This window comes from Charadrius vociferus, unplaced genomic scaffold (assembly GCF_000708025.1).
Source record: "Charadrius vociferus isolate BGI_N301 unplaced genomic scaffold, ASM70802v2 scaffold72, whole genome shotgun sequence".
Taxonomy (NCBI): domain Eukaryota; kingdom Metazoa; phylum Chordata; class Aves; order Charadriiformes; family Charadriidae; genus Charadrius; species Charadrius vociferus.
Genome location: NW_009647830.1, coordinates 2,056,090 through 2,064,567, shown reverse-complemented (window position 1 = coordinate 2,064,567; position 8,478 = coordinate 2,056,090).

Genomic DNA, 8,478 nt, shown 5'->3' with positions numbered 1-8,478 from the left:
ATACCCGGCTGCCTTTGCTCTGCGTGAGCCTGGAGAGCCATCGTCCTACGTCCTCCCCAGAATACAAAGCACCCTCAGTGCATGACCCCACTCCTTGGCCAAATGCTGAGTCCTTTTCTTCTGCTCTAAGAGCTTGTTCTGCATGACAGTGCTTGTGTCTTTAACACGTCTTTTGTGCGGCAAGTTCTGCCCTAAGATTTGCTATGGATCTCCCATCGAGGTCAATGGATGTGGTAAGTACGTCTGCATAGCTCAACCCTGCTTTACTGTAGTTGCAAAGAAAGGCAAAGTGCTCACATGTGATAAAAGTGTCATTCTTCACGCTGGATTCTGGATCTCACAGCTCCTGTAGCTCTCTGGCTCCTCAGAGGGAAGAATGTGGGCACAGCTGGCTTTGCCCCCAGCCCTTCTGCTCTCATCCTCACGAGCCTCCGATGGAGCATCCATAGTCACATAGAGTGTGACTCTATCACAGATGTCTTTATTCCTCCTTCCTTATCACAAGGGACCGGATCAAACCAGATCCGCTGATGCCTTTGGAGTTAAATAAATGATTTTAGGGCACAGAATTTGCTTCAGCGAAGCTGAAGATTCAGCTTATTTCGGCTGCAAGTGCCTGTGTCCGTGGACTTCAGTGGGAGCTGTGTCTGAATAAATAGACCTGAATCTGCAAATAGTCAAGCTGGCAAAAGAAACTGGACTTGATTTGGCCCCAAGCACAATTTATAATTCCATTGAAGAGGAGGAAGACATAGTTGTCCCATTTGTTTTGCTACTACGTACTTTTTTTGTTAGTTTTGTAGCCACACGTTGTACCCTTAATAGTTTTTTAAAAACATTAATAAGCTTTTAAAATAAGCTTTTTGTTACTGAGTGTCGCAGACTTTGCCTGATTACCTCAGTTGAGAATCAGCTCATTAAAATACTCCTGCAACTGAACAAATAATAGCTGAAAAAAAAAAATTATTTGGATTTTGGGGAATTATTGTTGCCATTGCACCGCACGATACAATGCCAGTATTTCTGCCTTCAGATGTAAATGTCTGTGCAAATGCTGCTTTTCAATTAAACTGTAGTACAATTCGTTGAAGTTTAGCCAAAGAAAGCCTGTGAATGGAAACACTTAAACGATACATTAGGATTTAGTTACAGACTTTGCATTTGTTTTCTCAACCAAATGTAAAACAATTGTGTAGTGGCCCATAGGAGAGAAGATTGTGCTTGGGTTTTGTTTGAGCGTCAGTGTTAACGATCAGTGCTCAAGCGTTTTAGATTTCAATCTTAAATTAGCAATTTAAAGACAACAAAGAATGATTTTCATGCTTGTCAGTTCTGATTAATGTAACATTAACCCCTAGAGAACAGTATATTGCTCCAGTACTTTATTTCAAGTTGCGAGAGACCAGCTTCTGGGAAAAAATGAAAGGCTGGTTTGGGCTTTTTTTTGCCTTTTTTTCTTTTGCCCCCCCCCCCGATTTATAAAGATACCGCTATCTACTGCTTGTATCGCTCTTACGAATCGCTCTTGCGAATCTTGTGGTTGCTTGTGTCCAAGGTGTGCGACAACGAGACATTTCCTAAATTACACCCCTGCCAAGTCAGTGCTATTTCGTTGCTTCCTACAGATCCCGGCGCTGATTTTGCCGTTCCCGTGTCGATCCCGGGGAACCCCAGCTCTCTCCCTGCTGATCTGAGCTTTCAAGGGCAAAACCTGCTGGGAGCATGCACAGGAAATTTATATGCTTCTCCCCTGTTGCGTAAGTTACAGAGGGAGGAAACAAAACAAGAATGCGAAAGTGGCACGCGAAATAAGAGCAGTTTTGCTGTAAAAGGGGTCACTTTTTCATGACCACCTGTAAAAACGAAATTTGCTGTAATGTCCCTGGCTGTAGAACAGCAGTTTAAATGGTTGCTGTTCCCTCTCCCCAGTCTGGAGATGGTGAGCTAGGCATACGAGGAGGATGGTAGAGTTAAGGAGAGGCCACGAAATAGCGCATTTGTCATGTGGGGTGGATTAGGGTGTGAATGGGGGCCCTCTGCTTCCCCTGGTCCCTTCCCAGAGTAGGGTCAGACAGAAAGTCCATCCATATGAGACAGCAAGAGATCTGCCATTGACATAGGTACTGTCCCCCAGAGTGAACTGCTGGAAACTTGGTGCTATGTTTGCAGCGTGCTCAGTTGACTCTGCAGAAAATGCCCCTCACGCATGTTTAAAAGAGAGCTTCAAGTCGGGAAAAAGAAGTTGCATTAGAAGGAAAAAAAAAAAAAGTCTTGGAAAGTTTCAGCTTTCCAAATTGCAGCAATCAGATGAACAGTTTTGTATACAAACTTCACAAGACTTCCAAATAATTCAATTATATCCTCTGGTGGTTGCAATCTCTCTCGCCCAGCAATGCCTCTGTGGGAGAAGCAAAGACCGTAAAACCTCAGCAGGGGCATGGAAAAAAAGAGTTTCTTCCATCCCAGCTGTTTATATCTACTTGTGTGTTTCCAGGGGTTTGGGCCACATTTTGTTTTGCTTCCCTTCTGTTACTGCCTAAACATCGGGAGTGGAGAGCCAACAGCTGCCTCCCATGAGCCCATCATGCAGCAATGAAAGCAAAGAAATAAATATCTATTAAACAACGTGCACTTTTTGTGCTTGCTGTGTTTGCCTTGGCTCCAGAGGGATCTGCAAGAATCACAGACCTGGTCTTGACAGATGATTTATGCTTCATATATTTATTTTTTTTTTGTGGTATTTGTGTGTTCAGAAGCATTCACGGATTTGAATGGAAGGTCGGTGTATGCCCATACACATATGGAAATAAGATGGTATGTAATCTGTGCAACAAATAATCGTGACTTTTCATTTATACCAGCACAGTGTACCAGATCGTGGATCTTTGGCATGACCTGGTGTCTGAGTCTCCACACGAGCCTTATGCCAGGAGTTGGCAGCTGCCAGCAGGTCCTCGAAGAAGGGTGCTCAAAGAGGGGCTGCACGTCTGCCTCTGCACAAGCCTTTCATCCAGGCTCTCCAAAGCCGTTTGTAAGGCCGATGAGATGCATGCTTAGGTGCTCTTACCACTGCCTCCCTCCTTTCAGGTCTCCCCTACCATCTCCAAGATGTTGGTGTATCGACTCCATGTCTGGAGAGCAGGGCTCACAGGTGGGTGCATGGGGTGGGTTGGGAGCCGCGGCATAGCCCCGCAAGAGCACGAGGGGCAGCTCCACAGCAGAAGAGCGTGAAGCAGCAACCACGTAAGTTCATCTCCCACAAGATGTGACAGACTGACGGCAGCATCCTGCTCCTTGCGTAGCAAGAGGAAGTTCCTACAGTGAAGAGGCTGTGTTTGAAGTTGATGATATAGACAAAGAGGACAGGAGAGGAAGCGTATGGTATTAATTTATTGTAGTTGTCATGCTGCTTCACCTGCACGGGGCTAAGTACCAGTAAGCTCTTCTGGGTGACAGCTGGCTTCCCAAAACTTGAGGTGAGTTTCAGGAAGCTCTTATGTAAAGAAAAAAGTAATGAACATCTAGAAACATGCTGGGTAAGCTGATGATGTTTTCTCCAGACGGTGGAAGTTCCCTCCCCAGATGACAGGGAGGGGCCGGGGAGGCTGGACTCCCTCATCAAAGGGGCTCAGAAGTCAGCCTCCTCATGGCTCACCCGAACCTTGGCCACCAACAAGAAGGAGGAAGAGGAAGGATGGCCAGATCCAGGAGCAGACGTGCTCCCTCAGGCCCCAAAGGCAGCCCCTGGAGGCCACTTTTATACATGCATGAATATATATCTGCATGAATATACACACATGAATTTATGCACACCTTCCTGCCTGTAACAACTTTCTTTTTTAAATACATGCCTGATGCTGCTTTAATAATAGTGATGCTAGAATGCATACATTTATGTTTCACTGTTTGTAAAATTTTTTTGAGGCTTCTCTTCCCTCCACCGTTTGTTGCTCACAGGGAAAAATGTAAAAATCAAGTGTTGACTTTTAAGCCTAACCTAGAATTTTGACAACTTCTAGTTATCCAGTGCTGACATTTAGCACAGTTTACTGCGCAGTCACTCAGTGCTATTGCGGTGAAGTTTCATATAAGCTGCAGTTACAAAACAGATGAGACACTCTAGTTTATGCAGAGGAGGTGGTGGTGTAATTTTTGTCGTTCTACTGCCAAGAGACTGAGGAACCAGGGCTCGTTGCAGACTCTGATGTGCTCTTTGTAGGCAGTGAGAGGTTCAAGATGTCACTTTAAGAAACACCAATTGAAAACCCAGTTCTGAAAATATTTCGCCTAATATGGGTAAAACTACCTTCTTAGTGTATGAGAACCTGAAGCAATTAAAGGAAACATCTTTCCCGTTTGTTTACTTCAAACCCTCAACAACATTGCGGGCTTAATGAGGTTCACTGCTTGTTTCCTTTCTTTAGCTGTTCAGGGTATTCTGGTGCTCCACCAGCTAAGTGAGTCTTTTGTGCAATAAAGGTGAGAAAATACTGCAATAAAATGGGAGGACAAGATTGCGAAACCACTGATGGTGGCAAAGGGCATTTGGCAGGCACAACCTTTGAAACCACTTCAATTTTTTTAATTGACTAGATTTCAAAGGTATGAGATCTTTCTGACTTCCCAGGGTTTTCACCAAAATCAGTCTTTTTGGTAGGCCTCTCCTTGAAGAACACACTGACCTGGGAATACAGCACTGAATTATGTCCTCCTATACACCTCATGAGCTCATCTTCAAATATCTTTATGCTTTAGGTTTAAATGTATATTCTCTATGAGGAGTAGCTTATACAGCGTATGTATCCGATTTTGTGGTCTGGAAGATCATAGGATCACAGAACCATAGGTTACTTAATGCTGGAGGGGGTGTGAGGAGGTCTCCAGTCCAACTTCCTGCTCAAAGCAGGAGTGGCTGTGAGATCAGACGAGGTTGCTCAGGTTTTCATCTAGTTGGGTCTTGAAAACCTCCAGGGACGGAGACTGGACAGCCTGTCTGGGCAGCCCATCCCACTGTTTTGAGTGTCCTCATGGCGAAAGATTATGTCCTTATATTCTGTCGGAAACTCATGTTTCACCTCATGCCCGTTGCTGCTTATCTTCCCAGCAGACTCTCAGCAGCCTGGCTCCCTCTCCTCCGTAACCCTCTCATTACGGGCTGCTGTTAGGTCCTGCCAAACCCCTGTTAGCTCCAGGCTGAGTCATCCCCCTACCCTCAGCCTCTCCTCACGGGGCAGGTACCTGCGACCTGTGCCTCCCTCCAGGCTGGCCTGACCAGCAGGAGCTGAGGAGGTGTGACGCGGTACTTGCCCCATGCTCCCCGCTGCCAGCAAGGGCCTTGCCTGGCCACTGCATCCAGCTATGGGCACTGTCATTTAAGAAACATGGTGAGCAGGTGCAGAGAGCTACCAGAAGGATGAAAACTGATCTGTTAGGAAAAGCTGAAGGAACTGGATTTACTGCAGCTGGAAATGAATGGAGCATGTGTAGAGCAGGAGTGAGGGGGAATGGTAACAAAGGTCTTCTGATGGGTGGAGGTTTGTTGTATTGCCAGTGGTCGTTACTTGTCTTTGATAGCCATTGGGAGTAAGAAAATAGAAATTACGCACAATTTTCAATACCGATCATACAGGTTATATATCGGGAAAAACATTTAAGTGTACAGGCAGTGGAGGAGTAGTGCCTGGTCAACCATCACAGTCATGGACTTACTGTCACTGAAAATAAATTAGGTGAATCTCTATCAGAGTAGATGTAATAGTGCTTTATTCCTGCTTTTAAGCAGGTTTTCGTGGGGGTCCCAGCTTGTCCTGCTGTTCTCCAGCCATTGGAGCTCTGAGAATCAGGAATTGACGTTCTGTTCCCACCTTTGCTAGAGGCTTTTCTGTCCCCAAAAAGTGTCCCAGAGTCCCGCGACTGTGTTATCTCTGTGAGATGGGATCCAGCTAATGTAGCCCAATGTTGTGAACTTGATGGTGGGATTTGGGGGTAAAAGAATAGGACAGGGCTACTCCCACACTGCAGGGCCTTAGTCTTTATGAAAAGGGCATATTTTGGGATATTTTAAGAAATCCTCTTTTTCTAGACATTAAACTAGGAAATAGAGGCATAACTTATGTTATGAGGTTGTGCTCCTGTATAACCTAGCCCTTCCTACCGTTGCAATCCTCTCAGGGCCCATCAACATGCGCTGGAGGCCACTAGAGAAGTCAGTTTTAATCTGAATTACAGGCAGAGCAGATTTGCCATGCTGTTAGTGCTTGTTCTTGCTGGTTAGTGCTTGTTCTTCAGCCTCACAGGCAGGACACACATGGCTAACACAGAACAGTTATCTTGCCACTGTGTCCATCAGGGACTGGGGTCTCACAGTCATGGATGCTGTAACCGTAGGATGAAAAGATGGTCCCTCCACTGAGACACTTCAGCTAAATGAAAAGCAAGATAAAAAACATCACCACAGGCAGGGAAGTAGGAAGGAAGATGGAGAAAATAACACTGCTCTTGCAACTCGACTAGGCTCATAATTCCTTAGGTATGTCGGCAGCAACCTCTTGCAAGCAGCAGCAGAAAGGAAATTGTTGGTAGTGTTCATCACAATGCCACAGGCATTTCCTGCTCTAATTATAGATGTTGTGGTGTCTTGGGCATGGCACTAGGAGCATGGCACAGACGGACTTGCCGGACTGCTGCCTTGCAGCAAATTGCAGTGCATAGGCTTTAAATGGTGTGGTCACTGGCGATAAGCACTGGGGCTTCCCAGTGGTGACCACTGTAGGTAGTTTGTGGTCGGAAGGATGGCAACCACAGTGATGAGCTTCAAATTATTATTTAAAGTGAAAGGTAAACCCAGCAGGAGTCTGTAGGCATTTGCAAAGACATCCACGCTGTTGTATGGGAAACAAAGCAGTCACAGCAGCTGCAGAAAGTGCCTGTTTTTTGCTAGTGTCCTCAGTTAACAAAACTATTATTAAAACTAAAAATGCTTATCATTATTCTTTTATTTTTTTTTCCATGCCATTTTGTTAAACACTGACCAACATTCATTATGAAATCCTGACTTTGGGTTTCTTTTGGGTATAAACCAAGGGGAGACCTTATCACTTTCTACAACTACCTGAAAGGAGGTTGTAGAGAGGTGGGGGCTGACCTCTTCTCCCTGGGGACAAGTGATAGGGTGAGACGATATGGGTTCAAGGTAAGTCAGTTGAGGGTTAGATTAGGTATTAGGTAACATTTTTTCACTGAAAGGGTTATTAAACATTGGAATAGGCTGCCCAGGGAGGGGGTGGATTTGCAATCCCTGGAGGTGTTTAAAAAAAGGGTACATGTGGTAATTGGGGACATGGTTTAGAAGTGGTTTTGTCAGCGTAGGTTGACGGTTGGACCTGATGATCTTAAAGGTCCCTTCCAACCTCAGCAATTCTATCATTCTATGATTCTAAACTGACCCCTATGGGTCCACAGCTGTAGCTACCACTGTTGCTCCCTGGTACGTGCCCCAGGGCCGGATTCATGCAGGCTCCCTCCCAGACAGCTCAAGCACAGAGTTTACTCTTACCTCGTGGGGAAAAGATGCTATCTTTCCGGTGTGTTTTCATTTGGGGGTCTCAAAATGTCTGAGAAATATTAATGAATCAGATGTCTTGGATGTCAGCATGTATGAGAAAGTTGAACATACTCATGCGCTGCTGGGTGAGGCTGAGCAAAGCCAGGTTTGGACCTAGCCAGTCCAGATGAGAGGTTAACCTGGAGCGAAGGCAGGTCCTCATCCTTGCTGCAAGCGGCAATTGCACTGCACTGAATTGGCCTGTCCTGAATTTAAGCATTTTGCATGGGGTTTTCCTGCTTGCCCTATATCTGCTTTTATGTTTGGGAGAGAATGGAGACAGAGGAATTATGTCATGTATTTTGTATTTTTGATGATTTAAAAGCCCTTTTTATAACTTCCTTTCCCCAGGACCCCTCAAGCAGAGCTCCCCCCCACCCCCGAAGAAGGGGGCAGGCATGGGATGCTGCCTGCCCTCCATGAGGACTAGGAGAGGTTCCGAGCCACTCTGTCTGAGGGAGGAGAGACATTGTGCTGCCTGCCTGTGGCCACCCACAGGGGAAAACAGCTGGGAAAAGCCAAAACACAGAGCCTGCGCGTCGCGTCTGCCTCCAGCATCCCCACTGCAGTATCAAAACTTTTTAAAGGTTCATCGGGGCAGCTGTGGCCTGGGAGAAATAACTGGCTTGCGGACTGGGGCAAAACTGTGAGTCCTTTTTGCAAACCGTCAGGATTTGTTGGATTTCAGGGCGTCTGAGGACAAGAGCCAGGAAACAAACTCCACTCCCAGCGACTCCGGAGGAAACAGCTGGAAGGGGAACCGCAGGGGACCCTGCAGAGCCTCCTTTGGCACAGGCACGGCCGCGCTTTAACGTCTCATGTTCAAATCTATTCTTGTTTGGGGGGTGCACAGTGGAGGCTGGAGTCTGGGCTTC